This window comes from Elephas maximus, chromosome 11 (genome assembly GCF_024166365.1).
Source record: "Elephas maximus indicus isolate mEleMax1 chromosome 11, mEleMax1 primary haplotype, whole genome shotgun sequence".
Lineage (NCBI taxonomy): Eukaryota > Metazoa > Chordata > Mammalia > Proboscidea > Elephantidae > Elephas > Elephas maximus.
Window position 1 is genome coordinate 74,753,100 of NC_064829.1, and position 11,015 is coordinate 74,764,114.

General features: G+C 32.7%; 1 protein-coding gene across 2 annotated transcripts in view; it reads right to left on the reverse strand.

The window, feature by feature from the left end:
* The window catches only part of CDH19 (cadherin 19), an 80,545-nt gene extending 71,282 nt beyond the window's left edge, over nt 1–9,263 (reverse strand). For both annotated transcript variants that reach the window (XM_049900737.1, XM_049900736.1), the window contains exon 1: nt 9,114–9,263. The gene's annotated coding sequence lies outside the window, so the exon portion shown is untranslated. The remainder of the gene's footprint in view (nt 1–9,113) is intronic.
* Nucleotides 9,264–11,015: the final 1,752 nt, after the last annotated feature.

Genomic DNA, 11,015 nt, shown 5'->3' on the forward strand with positions numbered 1-11,015 from the left:
GAAAACTTGCATAAGCTATAGGAAAAAAATGACAATATTAGGTACTGAATTAACACTCCTGCTATTTTTTCACTATTTTTAAAGCAAGCCCTCAGGTACTTCCATCCTGAGTTTTAATGTTCCTGATGGTTTCCTCATTTGTCTATTGTATTCAGACTGAGATGCATTCTTCAAGCGTTTGGTGCCAGGATATTTCACATGTGTGCTTCTAATATGTGAAATATTCTGATCAATTTTGTGTATCCCATTAAAAAAAAAAGAGATAACTGGTAAGAAATCTTCAGCTCTTCATAGCTATAATGAACTACTTTTAAAATTAAGATAAGCTAGATGCAAAGACCATGAATTTCCTGGAAAATAATCCATTTTAGATTTTACTTTTTCCCAAAGTGTATGTTTTTCCTTTCCCCCTTAAATTGTAGTTGAGATATTATGTTATTCTTTTGAGTTATACTTGATTTTTTCCCTTGTTTTATAGTTATTTTATAAATACAGTGATACATATTTCATTAGTCTTGGTAGTAGTCCCATGAGGCAGCAAGCAGCAAGTTTTATTTATTTATTTATTTATTGTTAGCTGTTTCTAGTTTGTGATGTTAATTAACACTAAAATTATACCATTTAATAGTTGGAAACTAGTCAAGTAGAAGACATTAAATTGTTACTGTTAAAGAAACATTTTAATTCATATATGGTAATAAAGATAGAAGTTGGTTAGGAGTAGTAAATATGAAAAGAGATACACAATTAAAGATACAGTATATATTAGCACATTCATATTTTAGTAGTGGCAATTCTAATATTCCCCAAAAAATATTTTAAGTGCACAAATACGCTTAATACCATTCTCATTGCATATTGTATAACAAGTCCCAACACTCAAACATTCAAGATGAATAATTTGGAGTCAATAAAAATAACATAGATAGATAAATAGATACAAAACCAAACCCATTTTCCAAGGCTGTAATCTTTATGGAAGGAACCCTGGTGATCCAGTGGTTAAGTGGTCAGCTGCTAACCAAAGGTAGGTGGTTCAAGCCTACCAGCTGCTCCTCAGAGGTAAGATGCGGTAATCTGCTTCTGTAAAGATTATATCCTTGGAAACCCTATGGGGCAGTTCTACTCTGTCTTACAGGGTCATTATAAGTCAGAATCAATTCAACGGCAATGGATTGGTTTGGGTTTTTAATCTTCATGAGCCGACTGCCACATCTTTCTCCAGCAGAGCCTCTGGTGGCTTCAAATTGCCAACCTTTCAGTTAACAGCCAAGAGCTTAACCACTGAACCATCAGGGCTCCTTATGATTATACTAATATGTGGGTAAGTGTCAGTTTATATATCCATTGCCTACTGAGGGAATTGTATATTGTTTTCTTTTCATTCCTTTAATTCAGTTGTTTAATAAATAGTCTTTTGTATCTTTCCTTGTATCCATGTTTGGAACTTCTCTAGTAAAGACACTAAGAAGTTGAATTTTTTAATTCATATTTACCATGATTCTATTGCAAACAATCCGAGGATACTGTCATCACCATCATCGTTATCTTGTCTAACAAGCTGAACACTTATTCTGTGAGAATTACTATACAGTGAGTGTGCCATACTTTAATTGCTTTGAGTCTTACAACAATTCTGTGGTATATGTTCTACATGTTGTAGTTATTTTATAAATGCAGAAAATAAGCATGTAGAAGTTAAGCAACTTGGCCTAACCAAATAACTACGGATGAAAATGGCATTAAACTCAAGGAAACTGCTTCCCCTAGAGCAGAAGGAACGAATGTCCTTGGAGGAATCATGCTATGGAATATGGAAGCCATTTTAGGAAAGAAGGTGTGTGCTAAAATTGGTTGGCATTTATCTCTAGAGATTTATACTATATACTATACATATAAAAAAATACATATACTACGTATATATTATATATATATATGAGAATGGTATTTGGCATATTTTTGCACTTAAAATGTTTTTGAGAATACATATATAAGTATATATTTATCTGTAGAGATTTATACTATATACTACATATACTACATATATTTATAGTATAACACATGCATACTATAGAGCATATTTTATACTCCAATCAGAAAATAATGGTGAACTGCAATATTGTATATATATTTACATACTAATCATTTACATCTACAGCTTCAATACTATGTAAAATATTTCATAAAACATATTCTAAATGGAAACAGAAAAGAATGAAGTAAAACATAAACATATGGAATTCCTCATATTTCCCCATGGCTCAATTAACAGCCTTGTGTACCCCCATGTTATGTAAATATCTACTTGTAGACAGCTCTGATGGTGGAGGAGCGCCACTGGACCATTTGGATACACCAGCTCCATATTTTCCACCTTACCCTGCTTTGGGTTCATCATTTTCATTCTCTTCAAGAGCACAGTTTTTCACTGATTCTCATACTGACTTGTACTCTGTAGTTGTGACCACACACTAGTAATTCCCTGGTGGCTGATTTACAGCTAAAATAAATAGCATAAATTGAGAGCATATGCTAGTATACAAAGGTATGTCATAAAGTAGAGAATTTGGTCAAATGAACTTTATAATTCCCATGTGGTTATTTTTTAAATTAGTTTACTTCTTTAAATCCTTATTTTATAACATTGAGTTAACGATGACCATTATGTAGATGCTCTTTTAAATGTAAATATATGCACCTCTGTAATACGATAGGAAGTATTTGATACAGGCTACCTAGAAATGATTTTGGATTTATATATCCAAGGCGAATGTGCAAAGCTTTTATTATGTGAAATGAATGAATTTGGCAGGAAACAGAAGTAGAGGTTTGCCATGGTTAAAGGATCTGTGACTGTTTAGAGATATCAGATGGTTACAACTGCTACCATAACATGTCATCATCACATCTAAATATAAAGTTAGAAAAAAATGCTTTCTAACAACTTAAATGTTGAAATATATTTGTCTATCTACCAAGTACCTGTCTAATCTATAACTTGCCACTTACATTGAGTTTCATCTTAATATTTTCATTGAAGGAAAATATACAAATCACACAAATCTTGTATATACAACTCAATGACTTTTGCTTGCTTGCTTATTTAATCATTTATTTATTTAAACTTATTTTCATAGCTACCTATTTAACCATCCACCATATCAATATATAGATCATTTCCACTACCCCAAAGACTTCCTGTGCTAACCCAAGCAGTGACTCTCACTAAAAGAAACTTGTAAAGCATGATCTTCAAGAAGAAAGGGGATGACTCCACCAAAGGACTAATGGACCACATCTACCACAGCCTCCACCAGGCTGAGTCCAGTAAAACTAGATGGTGCCTGGCTACCATCACTGACTGCTCTGACAGGGATCATAATAGAGCTCCCAGCCAGAGCTGGAGAAAAATGTAGAACAAAATTCTAACTCAGAAGAAAGACCAGACTTGCTGGCCTAACAGAGACCAGAGAAACCCTCAGAGTATGGCCCTGGACACCTTTTCTACTCAGTAATGAGGGCACTCCTGAGGTTCACCCTTCAGTCAAAGATCGAACAGGCCCATGGAATAAAACAAGACTAAAGGGGTGCACCAGCCCTGGGGCAGGGACTGCAAGGCAGGAGGGAACAGGAAAGCTGGTAATAGGGAACCCAACGTGGAGAAGGGAGAGGATTGACATGTCGTGGGGTTGTTAACTAGTGTCAAAGAACAATGTGTGTACTGTTTGATGAGAAACTAATTTGTTCTGTAAACCTTTATCTAAAGTACAATTAAAAAAAAAAAAAAAAAAACAGAGAGAGAAAGGGAATGACTCCAGAACGAATATGATCCCAAAGACAATCTCAAATGAAGGAAAATTGTTGTCCCTCACAATTTAACAAAAACACAACTTAAATGATATGCTTCTCTAACTCATCTATTAAACATTAATATATTTTTTGAAAAGACAAAATTATGCTGAAAAAACATAGATTCATCTCATAGAAGCAAAAATAAATTGGAATGATATTTTTGAAAGTAGAAGAAAGTGTGTTTCATGAGCCCTAAAGATTTCTGAGCATTCTATCTACTAATCTCGCTTCTGAGACTATCTTAAAGGAATAAATGATATTTAGCAATATCCGGCAACAAAAAAAAAAAAAAAAAAAATTGAGCTATTACTACTTTCATTGTTTATTGTATCCAAAATTGGAAGTGTAACTGTTGAGGCTAGTTGAGTACTTTTTGATGTATATACTCAATCAAATTTTTAAAGAAGTTAGATGGGACTATGGCAAGGATATTTGGAGGTTCATTTAAGTAGAAAGATTTCGTGGTTAACAATCCTCATGCTGTCAGGAAAGTGGAGTTCTACAGAATGGTGTATTTAATTGGAAAAAAACTGTGTTAACAAATGAAAATAAACATAGATCTGGTTTCTAACATCACTAAAAGAAACCACAGCAATTACAGCAGGACTTTTGCTTCTCACTAACACTAACAGGCACTCTTAGTGCCCCAGATTTGGCTTTGTGTTTTTCTTTAATTAAAACAGCCAGTGCAACACGGTGACTAGCTGAAGAGAAGTTTTATGAGTGATTCTCAGGAAACAGAAGAGAGTTGCTGGGTAGGGCGGGGGGTAGAACTAGAGCTGAGGTCCACAAGTAAAAGAGCCTTTCAAAGAATTTGCTAATAAAATAAAAACAGCAACGTGAGGAGGTAGTCCTGGGGAATGTGGGGGTGGAGTTAAGGAGGATTTTTTTTAAAAGATAGAGCATACATTGTTTGACAGCCTGCTTTTATAATAATAAAAATAACAAAGATAGTGTTGCAAAGGAAAAAAATAAGCCAAGCGTTAAAATAAGCACTTAGTAAGTTGTGGTTATTATGATGTAGTGTAATAATGGTCACCCTTCTCCTCCTCCTTATAACAATAGCTTTTGTTGATCATTATTTTCATCCTCAATAATTATCATTACTGTTGTTGTCATTATTATTAGTCCATGCTTCCCTAAAATTTGAAAATAAATACCAAAAAAAAAAAAAAAACCCAAACCCGCTGCCATCGATTCTTTTCCGACTCATAGTGACTGTATAGGACAGAGTAGAACTGCCCCAAAGAGTTTCCAAGGAATGCCTGGTGGATTTGAACTGCTGACCTTTTGGTTAGCAGCCATAGCACTTAACCGCTATGCCACCAGGGTTTAATTCAAATTGACAATCTCACAGAATATTCCATGTGCCATAATTACATTTGTTCAAATTCATTTCAGAACTGAAAAAGTAAAATTAAAAAGGGTTTATTCCATTGTAGATTATAATCGTTACTCTCAAAAACTTTAGCATTAAAACTGTAGTAAAATCAGGCATCCTAATATGGTATGTGCATTTCAAAAGACATATTTTTAAAGTAAGTGAGAAAATACTACTATTTTGGTACAAAATATTTTCATACTAATATTCCTTTAAGATAAGCACCCACAATGCAGCAACATTGCATTATATTTCTATAAATAATTTAAATTTGATTGTATATATCAGTGACTTTATTAAATTCATACTCTATACAATAGCATGGCATTTTAACAAATCTGTGTAGCCTTAAAATTATCAAAGGAGTATACACAAAAATAGAAATTATTTGTCTATAGACACTTCTCTCTCTCTCTCAAGACATATATATGTATGTATGTATGTGTATTTTATTATTAACACATTTCTTGAAATGAAATCTTAATAAACCAGTAGAGTTGGGATTATTATATAGCCATTGGATAAAATAACACAAACACCAAATAAAATAACATTGGATAAATTACACAAATAGAAACAGTGTCTTGCATATCCCCAAAGACAAAAGTCTTACTTAGAAGAGGGAATTTATATCCATCTGAAAAGTGATGTTGCAGCCCATTTGTTTTCCATCAAACACTGTGGGTGCAGGGTTATGTTTTGGTTTACCAGTTCACAAACAATTTCAAGCACTGTCAAGAAGTATTTGCTTAGTGACATACAAAAATACTCTGTTCAAAATTCAAGCAGCGATGTGTGTCTATACCCCTTTTATCTTTTTTAGTGTTCTACTTACTTTTTACCTTTGTCTTAGAATTTGGTAGTATTATCTTTTTATCTCCACTAGCTATTTTTAAGAATAAAGTAGACAGCAAACTCTCTGGAACAATTTAGGTATAACCCAACGTGAAAGCAGAAAAATGGTGGCATCCCCCTTTCCTATGATTTATGCCCTGTTTTCTTTCTCATTTCCACAGGAATGACATTTCTAAATTTTGCACACAGAGAAAGAAAATCACCTAGGTTATTTTAAGCCCTGACTGATGTGTCAGAAATTATATTCACTTTAATATACTATCTTGCAAATTTACAAAGGTCATTCATCATGTAAGTTCTTATAATGAAGCACCAGATAAAACGTGAGTGTTCTGATCCTCTATGTTAATCAGCCTCTGTCCTATAAAAACATTTCAAATTTGACTTCATATGTCGAAACAGAGTTTCTGAATATTATGTATTTTTGCTTTAATATTATGTCCTGCATTGATGATTCTGAATTTTTTTTATTGAGTAATCAATGAAACAAAATTCTAACTAAACCATTTCTCCTTTTCTGATATTAGAGCATTAATTTGTGAGGCAAAAATTCAATTAATGGATCCTACCAGAAGCTTTAAGAGAGTATGTGTCATTTGAAAAAGAAATCGACGTGTTACACATTTTGGACAGGTAGGTTTGTCAACATTTTAGGTGGGTTCTGATTATTGAGTGGTAGAGAGTGGGTAACAAACTCTCTAAGGGTGTAGTTTTAAAAAGGGTCAAATGTGTCAGTAACTGGCAAAGATAGCTCATTTTTGTAAATCAGTGGGTTGTCATCAGCATTCAGAGAAGGAAATGATTGATTCATATCAGGTTATTAATTCCCATATTTGTATCATGTTTCAGCCTCAATTGTTATGTCAAAGTGAACGGATATTAAAGGAAATCATCATGACAACAAAATATAAAATTCCATTTTTCTCATTCATCAGCATGTTTCTCAAATTCTCGTTGGGAGCAATAAATCTCAATCTAAAGAAAGATATAAGAAAAGATCACTATGTCCTTTCAAACATTGTAGTGCATTTATTCTCATTGCATTACTACTCTATAACATGATAAATGTCACTTTATATCCCTTTGAATATAGCAGACTATTTAAAGAGCATATGTTAAGATTATAAATGGTTAAAAAAGCATTAATTTATATTTAACTGTGGATTATAACTTCCTAAAGAATGAGTCTGTTTTTTTAGAATGCATGCATGTGTTTTTGAATCACTTTCAATTTATAATAACTTAATTGAACTAATGGAACCATTTCCTGGTGATAAGAACCTTGGAAGGATTCCAAAGGGGAAAACCAAACAAAAAACCTAAGCACATATAATACACTTTAAAAGTCTAAAATTTGTGTGCACGTGTGTGTGTGTGTGTTTGCTTAAGCATAAAAAACCCAAAAAACCCACTGCCGTCGAGTCGATTCTGACTCATAGCGACTCTATATGACAGAGTAGAACTGCCCAATATAGTTTATTTAAGCATAAATGTATAAATATTTCACTAGGATACAAGTAAATACCTTACTGAACTGTAAGACTTTTTAAATGCAGATATAATTTACACAATGATCTGAAGCATTTCATTCATTATTATATATATTATTATTATATAGTGTTGGTCAAGTTGAAAATATATGTAGAGACTGCTAGATTATACAAACTGGCTATTTTTAAAAAAACTTGAATAATTCTAGAGTTTAAATTTTTACTGTTTATTCATTTTAACAACTTTTGTTGGTTATGACATTTAATAAACATAAATTTTCAATTTATGTTGGAAATTAGTATTTTCAAACTAAAAGTTATATTAAGTATGCATCTTTGAATACTTATGATACTTAATACTTCATTTAAAATATTTTAGATTTGGAATAAATAGTATTATACAATTTTTTATTGTTTTATCACTTTAGTTGATGTTGCAAATACATCCAAAATATAAATATATTACTGAATTTGTAAATATTTTATCTAAATAACATCTTCCTTACAGAAATGTGAATTCAAATACAAATTGATAGAGCTAAAGAATAAACTTATGTAATCTAAGTAGAACACTTGTGGTTATATCTAGTATACTTTTTTTCCTAAGTACTTCATTTCCTTTTTTTTTTTTGTAATATTCTACTAGACTAGATAGTTATAGATTTACTAAATCACTTTGGAGAACTTATTTTGAAATATTTTATTAATGTTAGTAATCCAATTCAATTTACATGTACCAAGTTCCAAATAAAACAATGTTAAATATCTGCAGCAATTTCTATTTTTTTTTAATTTACACTTTTGTGTCTTCCTTATTTGAAGAAATAATGTTTCCATTGCATATAATGGATATAACATATCACCAAATTTATATATGTATGTGTTTATTTTCACAATAATGCTCAATAATTTACTTTTATTAGAATTCTTATAGAATTATTTTTTGTAATAATTTTCAGATGTCAACAGAAAGTTTGATAGAAAAGAACCTGGCAAAGAGAATAATTATCTTTCCACCAAGAGAATAGATTGTCCTCTAAAGAAATATCTGTCATTTTTCAGATATGAAGGAGATGCCATACTGAATAATATTCATTAAGAAATTAATCATTTATTATACTAAAAATGTTTCCTCTGAAAAGAAATATATTTCTTATAGCTCCGTTGATGCCGACTCCATTGTTTATAGCAATCAACAGTACAAAAGTAAATACATGATAAATTAAAAAATAAAATTCTGGAGAGAAAAAAAATTGCAGTAGTGATACATTTCTCCCAGGACGCTGAAATTTAAAACATTCCCAGATATAAAGCAGCATTTATTTCTCAATCTGTAATGTAGCGATGACAAATCGTTTTCACAAACACTTTTTTTATAAAGTGCTCAATACACATTTCCAAATTTTAGAATTTTTAGATATTTTCTTACGTACTAAGTGTAAACTAGCACCAGCTTTTCAAGCACTTTTTGTCCCAATATAGTCATTAAGAAATCATTGGTATGATTCATAATAGGCCCGATTTATCAGACTTACCTGTGTAGCTTTGAATTCTAGGAGTTCTGCATAGATTGACATGCAAAATTCATGTTCAAACACATGAGGAATAATACGAAAGTTCTTTTTTTATTTTTTTCCGTCTTTGCTTCACAGGCTTCTCAGCAAACGTTCTATGTACCACATTTCTCCTCGATACAGACTCTTGTGCTCTGGTACCACAAGATTCCCACTATGTCATTGCTTACAGAGTGCTATTTTGGGTTTTCCGAGTAGAGCCATGAACACTGAGCCTTTTGTGCAAAATATCAGAAGGCCACTCTGATGTTCACTCCTAGTCTGGGATGAAAATACAGACAGCTCCAGCAAGTAATATGAGCTGATTGTTGCCCTTTTTTTTTACAACAAGCAAGAATTAAATAAAGTACTTATACACTTGAAGGGATAAGGGGAGAATTCAACTTATGCAAGAGAACTCTGCCAGTGGAAAAGACAATCCCTCTGCTTGGGGATTAGCTGATGCAACAAATGATCAGTTTAAAGCAGGCACAAGAGTTACTAAAAAGAGAAGAGTATTTCCACTGTGTGGCTATGCCTTCTGGCTGTTTCTTAATTCAGTCATTTCTGCTGAGGAATCAAGACAAAAACGGAATGAGAGAGCAATGTCTAAGTCATACTTTAAATCCACTGTGGTTCCTTGGTTTATTTATTAGCTAAAAATACCTGTTATTCATATTTATGATTGGATTTTGTTATAAAACAGTTATCTTTAGTTATCACAGAATACATCATTATAATGTTCTGTGTGGTTCACTCAAGCTGTTTTTAGTTAAAAGTCCTGTTTGAACCAAATCAGTGTTAGATTAAAAAAGAACATGAACAGTCTTTTGAATGATGATTGATGTCTATCAAATTCAATATTTTTAAGGTTTAAATATGCGGTTATGGTGAAGAGACAGCCTCTAATTTCAGAAACGTACTTAAGTCCAGTAATATTGGTAATATATACATGTTTGTAGCTTGTTATTATAACAAGGATGGTAGGAAAGCAATTACAACCAATGGCAGGTGAGAAGGACTAGAAACAGTATGCGATCTTGGACTTATGCCTTCTTTCTTAATTCATAAGAACCAAATTTTATAGTTACTGTTTGCCAAATAGTGTTAGGGGCCTTTGTAATATGTAGCCAAAAAAAATCTTGTTCAGTAAACATTTTTCATAGAGTGCTACTTCTTAAATTTCCTATCCAAAAGCTCAGCAGTTCAGAACCACCAGCTGCTCCTTGGAAACTCTATGGGGCAGTTCTACTCTGTCCTATATAGTCACTATGAGTTGGAATCAACTCAACAGCAATGGGTTTGGGTTTTATATATGTATATGTTATTGTTGTTGTTGACTGCCATGGAGTTTGTTCCAGCTCATAGTGACCCTATGTACAGCAGAACAAATTCCTACCTGGTCCTGCGCTACCCTTACAATCATTATTAAGCTTGAGCCCATTGTCGCAGCCACTGTGTCGGTTCATCTTGTTGAGGGGCTTTCCCTTTTTCACTGACCCTCTACCAACCATGGTGTCCTTCTCCAGGTACTGATCCCTCCTGATAAGATGTCCCAAGTACATCAAAGTCTCACCATCTTTGTTTCTAAGGAGCATTCTGGCTGTACTTCTTTCAAGACAGATTTGTTCATTCTTCTGGCAGTCCATGATATAGTCAACATTCTTCGCCAAAACCATAACCCAAAGGAATCAATTCTTCTTTTTCAGTCTTCCTTATTCATTAGCCAGCTTTTCATGGATATGAGGAGATTAAAATACCATGGCTTGTATCAGGCACATCTTAGTCCTCAAAGTGACATCTTTGATTTTCAACACTTTAAACATGTCTTTTGCAGCAGATTTGCCCAGTGCAGCAAGTCATTTGATTTTATAACCTCTGCTC